The following is an 8,667-nucleotide window of genomic DNA, read 5'->3' on the forward strand; positions in this document are numbered from 1 at the left end:
CTTAGGGCTTTTCTTATAGCATCAGGGTAAAACTTTTTTCTTTTTCTTTTTCTTTCTTTTTTTTTTTTTTTTTGTCTGAGATGACCTAGCAAGGGACCCTGGCAGGAGGGGAGATGAGCTTCCTACAATGGGATGCTTTCCTAGTCTCATGTGTGCTTTGCCTGTGTTTCCCTGAGGAATTTTAGTGAACTTGGAGAAAAGGAACATGTTAGCAGCACGTGGGGCTGGCCTGGGAGAGGCTCTGCCAGCTCCTGATGAATCTCCATTTTCTGGCTGAGAATCCTTGTCATGCCTTCTGTCTGCCATATCTGTATGTTGAGGTTTCTGCCTCTCCCACCAGGCTGACAGCAGCCAGAAGACACGAGATCATAGCAGATCTTTAACTTTCTTGCCTTACACAGGATCCATGAGGAGAAAGAGGCAAGAGGAGAAAGAGAGAAAAGAGGAGAGGGGAGGTGTTAATTAGGATTCTCCAGAACGACAGAATTATTAATAACAGGATATATGTATACATGAAAGGGAGTTTATTAAGGAGAATTGACTCACACTATCACAAGGTAAAGGAAGTCCCATGACAGGTCATCTGCAAGCTGAGGAGGTAGGAAACCTGTGGTGGCTCAATCTGAGTCCAAAAGCCTCAGAAGTAGGGAAGCCTTCAGTCTGTGGTCAAAGTCCCGAGAGACCCTGGCAAACCACTGGTGAAAGTCCAAGAGTCCAAAGGTTGAAGAACCTGCAGTCTGATGTCCAAGGACAGGAAGCATCTAGCATGAGAGAATGATGAAGGATGGAAGACTCAGAAAGCCAGCTTATTCCACCTTCTTTTGTCTGCTTTGTTCTAGCCATGTGGGGCTGGCAGCCAATTGGACGCTGCCCAACTACATTGAGTGTGGGTCTTCCTCTCCCAGTCCACCGACTCAAATGTTAATCTCCTCTGGCAATACCCTCACAGATACACTCAAAGACAATACTTTACCAGTTATCTAGGCATTCTTCAATCTAATCAAGTTGGCATCTAGTATTAACCATCACAGGAGGAGAAAGAGAAGTTTAACTAATGTGTCTATACTAATATTGGCCGTGGTGGTGGTGAGAGCCGACACTCACTGCCAACCAGACAGAAAGTGAGCACTTTACCTGTGTGCCACCTAAACCTCACAATCAACTCTATGAGGTCTGTAGTATTGTTGTCATTTTAAAGAAGCCAAAAATAAGATCTAAGGGTATTATATAGTTTACCTAAGGCCATACAACTACTGAACTTCAGAGGAAGTGCTTAGGCAAATGCTTGGCCTATTTAATGATAGTTGGTTGACTTTTGCATTCAGCTTTTTTCTAGATGTGGTTTCTGCAGGGTCTGTCAGAGATCACACCTTGGAGTCACTGAGCAGCTGCGCTATTTAGAAAGCTGTTTACTTCCTGGAGTCAAAATCCTGTCTAACTCACATTTGTTAGTAAGCTCTTTTATTGAATCATGAGAAATTTGAATGATATCAAATTTCATATTGTCCAGAATGTAGCAATTAGATACAGTTTTTAATTGCCTAAATGAAAAAAAAATGAAATCTGTTATTTGTCTACATTTTTGTATTTTATTAACCACAAAAGCAGGTGTAAATATTTGTAATGAGAATGTGGAGATATGGGTGAGCTATATTATTTATTCCATCCATAGTCTACTGAGTAGATTACATGGAGCTGAGACTCCATGCTACACTTGCTGTACTACAGTCCACGTGAGGATCCAGGACTCATAATCAGAAACCACTATTCTGTAGATGTCACCTTTTTGTTCAGACATGCTTTCCTGTTTTGCAATGGTTAATGTTGTATTCACATGAAATTTCAGGCACAGGGCCCTGGTGCATGATCCAAAAATTATCTTAGATTTAGAATCCTATTTGGACACAGAAGGTAATAAAAAGTGGAGGAAAGGGGGCAAAAGGAGAAAGTGCAGGGGAAGAGAACAGGGAGTGCCGGGAAGGAGAACCGTATGATACAAAGATCGCAGGATTTTCCACTAGAATGACCAGGTTCGTGTTCATGGGCCAGTAAATTTCTTGAGGCTCAGGTTTCTTCTACTGAGGCTAATAATAAAACCTCTTTTAAGGAATTGTTGTTTGGATTAAAGAAGACAAAATGCATAAGGGTTCTTGTTAAATTGGCAAGCCTGGTACACATATTAATTCTTAACCTTAATCTGAGTTCTCAGGGTCATCCAAAGCCAAGCTGATGATTGATTTGGTGCCCAAATGGGATGGAATCTCAATGTGTTGGTGTTCAGATATTGGTCTACTTGTTACATGCCTGATTTTCCCACACTAAAGGTTATATTGTAAAAGCTGAAGGGAATTTTAAGTGATAATTTGATTTTGCCTGTTTTCTTCATAAGGAAGGTATTATTATCTTCATTCCACCCAAGAGCAATGATGGTCAGGGAAGTTAAATACCATTCAAGACCTCTGAAGTTTGTGAAACCAGGGGTGATCTGGACCCAGGTCTGTCTGCGCCTTTGAGGTCTGTGTGCTAGGTGTGGGAACATGCACCAGACTTACCAGAACACCCTTCAAATGGAATCATTTACAGTAACCTAGCACTCTATATAATATGTAAATTTGTAGCACTTCCTGGACTAGCTGCTTCATTTTACCTGTTTTTACTTTTCTTGATTAGCTGCTCAGCAATACTTAACAGGATGGTAGGCAATTTGCGACACTCAGAAAATTCCCATATGTTGGATTTCCCACCCTACTCTAATTTAAGAACAACAACAAAATTTTCTTGTATCTCATTTCACTTGTGAGCACGCAACAGCTATTTCCCTATATAAGAAGAAGAGTTACGAAACCAGGACCTAGAAGGAAGTGGTGCTAATAGTGCTATTTCTTCTGTATTTATACACTGGTCACTTCCCAGTGGACAATTTATCCAGAGACAAAAACACATCCCCAGCCTACCCATGGTAAAGTAAGCAAGCAAGCAAACAAGCAAAAAGGCATAGGTCACTCAAGTGGAAAATCCTGCGATCTTTGTATGATACAGTTCTCCTTCCTGCCACTCCCTATTGTCTCCCCTGCACTTTCTCCTTGTGTCTCTTTTCCTCCTCTATTGCCTACTGAGTCCAAATAGCATTCTAAATCGAAGACAATTTTTGGATCATGCATTGTGGCCCTGTGCACAGAATTTCATGTAAATACAACATCGACCACTGCAAAACAGGAAAGTATATCTGCACAAAAAGGTGGCATCTAAAAGGTGACCTTTTAACAGGTACTACTAAAAAGCACCTTATAAATAAGCAGCTGCTTCTCCAACATGAGCTGTTAAAAAAATTGAGAATGGAAATCACCATTATGGAAGGATTTTACGTGGGCCATTCAATCCAAAGGTTCAGACAACTCTAGAAAGCCTAGTGACAAGCAACGTGATATAGTAAAAAATAATCACATAGTTTCAGAATAAACCTATTCTCCTGCCCCCTTTCTTCTCAATACACATATACACAAACACACACATGCACATACACATGACCCCCAGGGCCACTGAGTAATGGGCTACCATGGAATAAATTAATTAGTCTCTCTGGGTCCTGTTTCCTCAATCTGTAAAGTGGAGTAATAATTCGAAGAGTTGTATAAGAACTAGAGAGAAACAAAGTGGCTGGTCTAGCATTCAAAAGGGATAATTAAAGTACAACTATTATTAAAGTTAGTAACAGAGAATATTCTCAAAGTAATGGGGCAATTTATGACAAGGAGTTAATATAGTCAACACGAGTCAAAGCATAGAAGCAAGCCACTGACCTCATTATCACCGAATGCAGCTAGGCAGCATGACTATCTGCAAAGGATCATGTGGATCATGTGGACCAGTGGCTGCATCTATGAAGGTGTGCACCCTCTTCCCTGAACCTCTTCCTTCTTCTCTACCTACACAAATGGATGACAGAACCTCTTCATAAGTTAGCAGAACATTCAAGGAAGGCAGCAAGGGAGTATAAAGTTAATGCAAAGTAATGTATCACTAACAGTAGAACTCAGGCAATGGTGAAGGACTCAGCTTAAGATATGGCACCTCCTACAACATTATAGAGCAGGATGTATCCTGATTGGGTTTCCCATACATGGATTGGTTAAACCTTGCATGAAGCAGTAAGTGGGAGCACTTATCTTCTTGGCTACCTTTACTGACTCTGACACTAGGCAATCTGCAGATTCCACCATCAGGAGTATCTAGATGGGAGCTCAGGCATTAACACCACAAACCTCCTCATTATTGGCCAAGCATAACCATGTCACCTGGATTTTGAACATGTCATTTAAAACCTGAGACATCCACATAGCCAAATAAGAGAACGGGGGAATGTAACCTTGAGCTGAGGGAGTGCAGCAAGGTGAAGGGAATGTCCTGGAAACGATTCCAGGGAAACATGGAGGCACCAAAGACGGAGGAGGAAATGATCCAAGTCATAAGCACAAAAGTAGGAGCCTGGAGTCCATGGGGTGATGAGCAGCTGTTCAGTATGTAACCAGGAGTGAGAGATGAAGTTGTTGGGAAGTTCTTGAATTTCAGGCCAATGGGTTTACGACTAAGGCTCTAACAGCTGCTTGGTCAGAATGTTTGTGTCCCCCCAAATTCACGTTGAAACAATCACCAATGTGATAGTGTAAGCACATGAGGTCTTTGTGAGGTGACAAGGTTATGAGGGCAGAGACCACAAGAATAAGATTAGTGTCCTTATAAAAGATACCCCAGAGAGTTGTCCTGCCCCTTCCACCACATGAGGACAGTATGAAGGTGCCATCTGTGAACCAGGACTCTGGCCCTTACCAGACACAAAACGGGCCAATGCCTTGACTTGGACTTTCCAGCCTCTAGAACTTTGAGAAATACATCTCTGTTGTTTATGTGACACCAACATATATTTTATTATAGTAGCCCAAACAGACCAGGACAACTGCATTTTGCACAACCTCAGGGTTTCGTTCACAGAGCTGTCAATGAGAATGGAATGTTCTGGAGTTCAGCAGGCCACAGTCTGCATGCACATCAGCATTAGATGGAACTCTCTACAACTTAACCTAGAAGTTTGTCACAGAGTTTTGAGTCTACACATGACTTGCTGCCAGAGTTAAAACAGGGGATATGTCGTCACATATGGTAAAGGTCTTAAAGTGATATAATAGTCTTATGGTTTCTTCTCAAAAACCATTTATTATTATTTGATCAACACACACAGCACTTGGTTTAGGGCTTCACATTTAGCAGAGGCCCACTGTGTGTTTGTAAATGAAGGAACTAATGAGCAGTGAAGTAAATAAGTGAGTGAAGGAGCAGCTAAATATATTTCAGAATAAAGAATGTTCTAGAAAACATGCACAACATGCCACTGACCCAAGACAACTGGATTTGTCCTACTGCAGAGTAGACTGGTTTAAATATATCACCTTGTAATTATATGATTCTTTTTTAATTGCCACATATTTTATTATTGCTGCATACTGTATAGAACCATTCCCGTAACTGTGTTTAACAACTCCCACACACCTTGCCGATACTGTAAACATGTTATCTGTTACTATTATTCCATGCTGAATTGCTTTCTGTGAATGCATTCCAACAACAACGATAATAATAACGCTGCCTTTTTTTTTTTTTTTTTTTTTTTTTTTGGGATGGAGTCTTACTTTGTCGCCAGGCTGGAGTGCAGTGGCACGATCTTGGCTCACTGCAACCTTCGCCTCCCAAGTTCAAGAGATTCTCCTGCCTCAGCCTCCCGAGTAAGTGGCAGGATAGGCACGCGCCTCCATGCTCAGCTAATTTTTGTACTTTCAGTAGTGACGGGGTTTCACAGTGTTGGCCAGGATGGTCTCGATCTCTTGACCTCGTGATCAGCTCGCCTTGGCCTCCCAAAGTGCTGGGATTACAGGCGTGGGCCACTGCACTCAGCCTTTAGTTTTTATTATAGGCAAGACATTGTGCCAGCTACTTTATACACATCTTCCATAATTGCTATGCATTAAGGCAAAATTTCTACTTGTAATTTCACTTTATAGATTAAGATATTCTAAATTTGACCAAAGTCATATGGCTAAAAAGTGAATGAATAAAGATCCCCACCCAGATCTTCCTACTACATGTTTTTTTAAAATTTTATTTTCCAATTTGCTAAGAATTACTGAGTTAACAGACATAAAAAATATTTAAGGCACTTGGTATAAATTATCTAATTTATCCTGCACTGTAATAGCTCCATGAATTTAATCAACAAACATAGCACTGAGCCATGAATTTGGCCTTCAAGGACAGGCAGGAGAATGGCCACTGTGTAATTTCATCAGAAGTCATAAATTCACTATTAATCATGTACAGCATCACTAGAGGTTTACACTATTTCTGCTCTCTCTTTCCTTGGAAGCCCACTAGTATCTGCTCCCTGTGATCTGCAGCAGGATCTAAATCCCACAACCAACCATGTCACTTTCCAATGTCAGCCTTGCTTCACCATCTCCTCTACTGGGAAGACCACTGTTGCTAGCTGTGTCTATCAACCCCTTCCCGACCTAATCCCAATCAGTCTACTTTACCAGCCACATACCTGGACACTGCTCCCAGCTGCCACTGCTGGAACATGGTGCATTACTAGAAATTTCAGAACATCCCACTCCTTTGCTTTTCCACATTCCTTCCTTCTGCCTGAAATGCCAACAACAATCTCTTATTCATTTTATTCTATGACTCATAGGGCTATTTCAAGGTTCATGAAGACAGGAAATATATTTTTTAAATCACTGTATCTTCATATCCAATGTCTGGCACATAGTAGGTTTCAATAAATATTTGCTCTGGATTAGTTCAAGGTAATAAAAATCACATTTTCTGGGAAAACTCCCTGAGGTTCAGGAAAAGTCATTCCTTCCTCCATACTCCCTTGAGGCCTTGATATTCTAATTGCCACATTGTTACACAATGAAATTATTTGTTTCCCAGTCTTTCTGTGGGGCTAGACCCTGCGCTCTGGGGTGGCAGAGACCAGATCTTACTCATATTGGATCCCTAACACTCAGCACAGAGCCCGGCTTATAGTAAGCCTTCACAGATTTCCTGGAATTGAAAATATAATTCTAAAGCAACCACATGAGGTGAGCAGGGCGGGTACTGTGCTTCTCATCTTACAGATGAAGAAACAGGGACCTAGGGAGAAAAAACAATGTCTTCACCCAATTTCCATTTGAAATCAGAGGCCCAGCCAGGGCTAGCATAAAGGTCTCCCAACCCCTAATTATTACAAAGCTCTCTTGGCCACTGCATAGAGGCTAGGCACCTCTCTTTCTGACTCAACAGCAGAGGTTGCTTCCTAACACAGGCAGAGTCTGTTCCTAACACAGGCCACGTGACTTCCTGGGGTAAGACTGGATTGGGGACCCTGCTCGGCCAGTGGTCCTGGTGATCGCCTAGGGAAATAGATCTATTCTCCTGGGATCTGGGATTGACTCCTAGGCAGGTTTGTGGAGAGTAGGATACTGAGATGGGCTGGAAGGCGCGGGGCCACTTCTTAACCTTCCTTTTAACTCTGTGCTTGATAGTCAGTGGCCTTTCCATCTCTGGCCACATTCCCAGGACTCCTGATCGTTAGAGTGACTGTTGTCTCAAGTGGACATAATTATAAATAGCTCCCTTCTTTTACTGAAACTGTCCTACAGTGGGCAATAAATAATTTAGTTCCCTCCTCCAGTGGAAAATATACTACACGCATGCAAAAGCTCAGAGGGCTCTAGGAGTCGTTCCAACTCCCCTTTCTCAGTTCCTTGAGATTTTTTTTTTTTTTTTTAAGTTTGTCCTCTACTAGATTGCTTCTCATTCACCAGGATATCTTAGATCAAGGCTGGCGTTTGAAGCCTCTGCCTGAGTTCAAGCCCCTTTCCTCCTGTGTTCCTGTCCAAGCCCGCGGACTGGAATCTCCCAAGGAAGTTAAGAATAATTCGGGGGGTGGCGAAGGAGGGGGTGGCAAAGGGCGGTGGTGGTGGCGGGGGGTGGCGTGGGGAGGAACTGCAGCCTTCACCTGGCTAACACAAGAGGACTCAGGATGCCCAGCACCCTGGATGGGACCCAACAGCGCTCCCTGGAGGTGTGGGTGCAAGGTTTTGTCTAGCTTGGCCTCCAAGGTCCTCCGGGCAATGCCTTGGGAAGGGAAGAATTCGTGATTAAATTTGACCTGAGTCAAAAGATGCCTTCAGTTCCTCTTCTGCTGAAAATATTAGAAATACAAGCCCAAGGTGTGGGGATCGGGGGCAAGCGGTGACACCAACTAAAAGGAAGCAATGGATTTCCTTTTAAATGGAGAGGAGGATGTCGGAGAGATACCATGAAACGAATTCTCGAAACTCCAGGCAGCAATACCGATGCAAGCACATTCCTCCAAAACAAAGCTCCTCGTTCAGGGCCACATCTGAGCCTGGGGGCCCAATGCTCAGAGCGTGCCTGGCTTTCTGGGGAAAAGCGCCAGGAGTATGAACGAGCTACGGAGTCGGCGCTGCGGGAGCAGCTTGTGGGGGGACAGCTTCTGAGTCGCTGCCGTTGCGGGGCGCGCAGCCGAGACCCAGCGTGCTGCGCCCGGGGCCCCGGACCGCGGAAGGATATTTCACTTTGTTTACCTCCCCGGCCGGATGA

Source organism: Rhinopithecus roxellana, chromosome 17, assembly GCF_007565055.1.
Source record: "Rhinopithecus roxellana isolate Shanxi Qingling chromosome 17, ASM756505v1, whole genome shotgun sequence".
In the NCBI taxonomy this organism is placed as follows: domain Eukaryota; kingdom Metazoa; phylum Chordata; class Mammalia; order Primates; family Cercopithecidae; genus Rhinopithecus; species Rhinopithecus roxellana.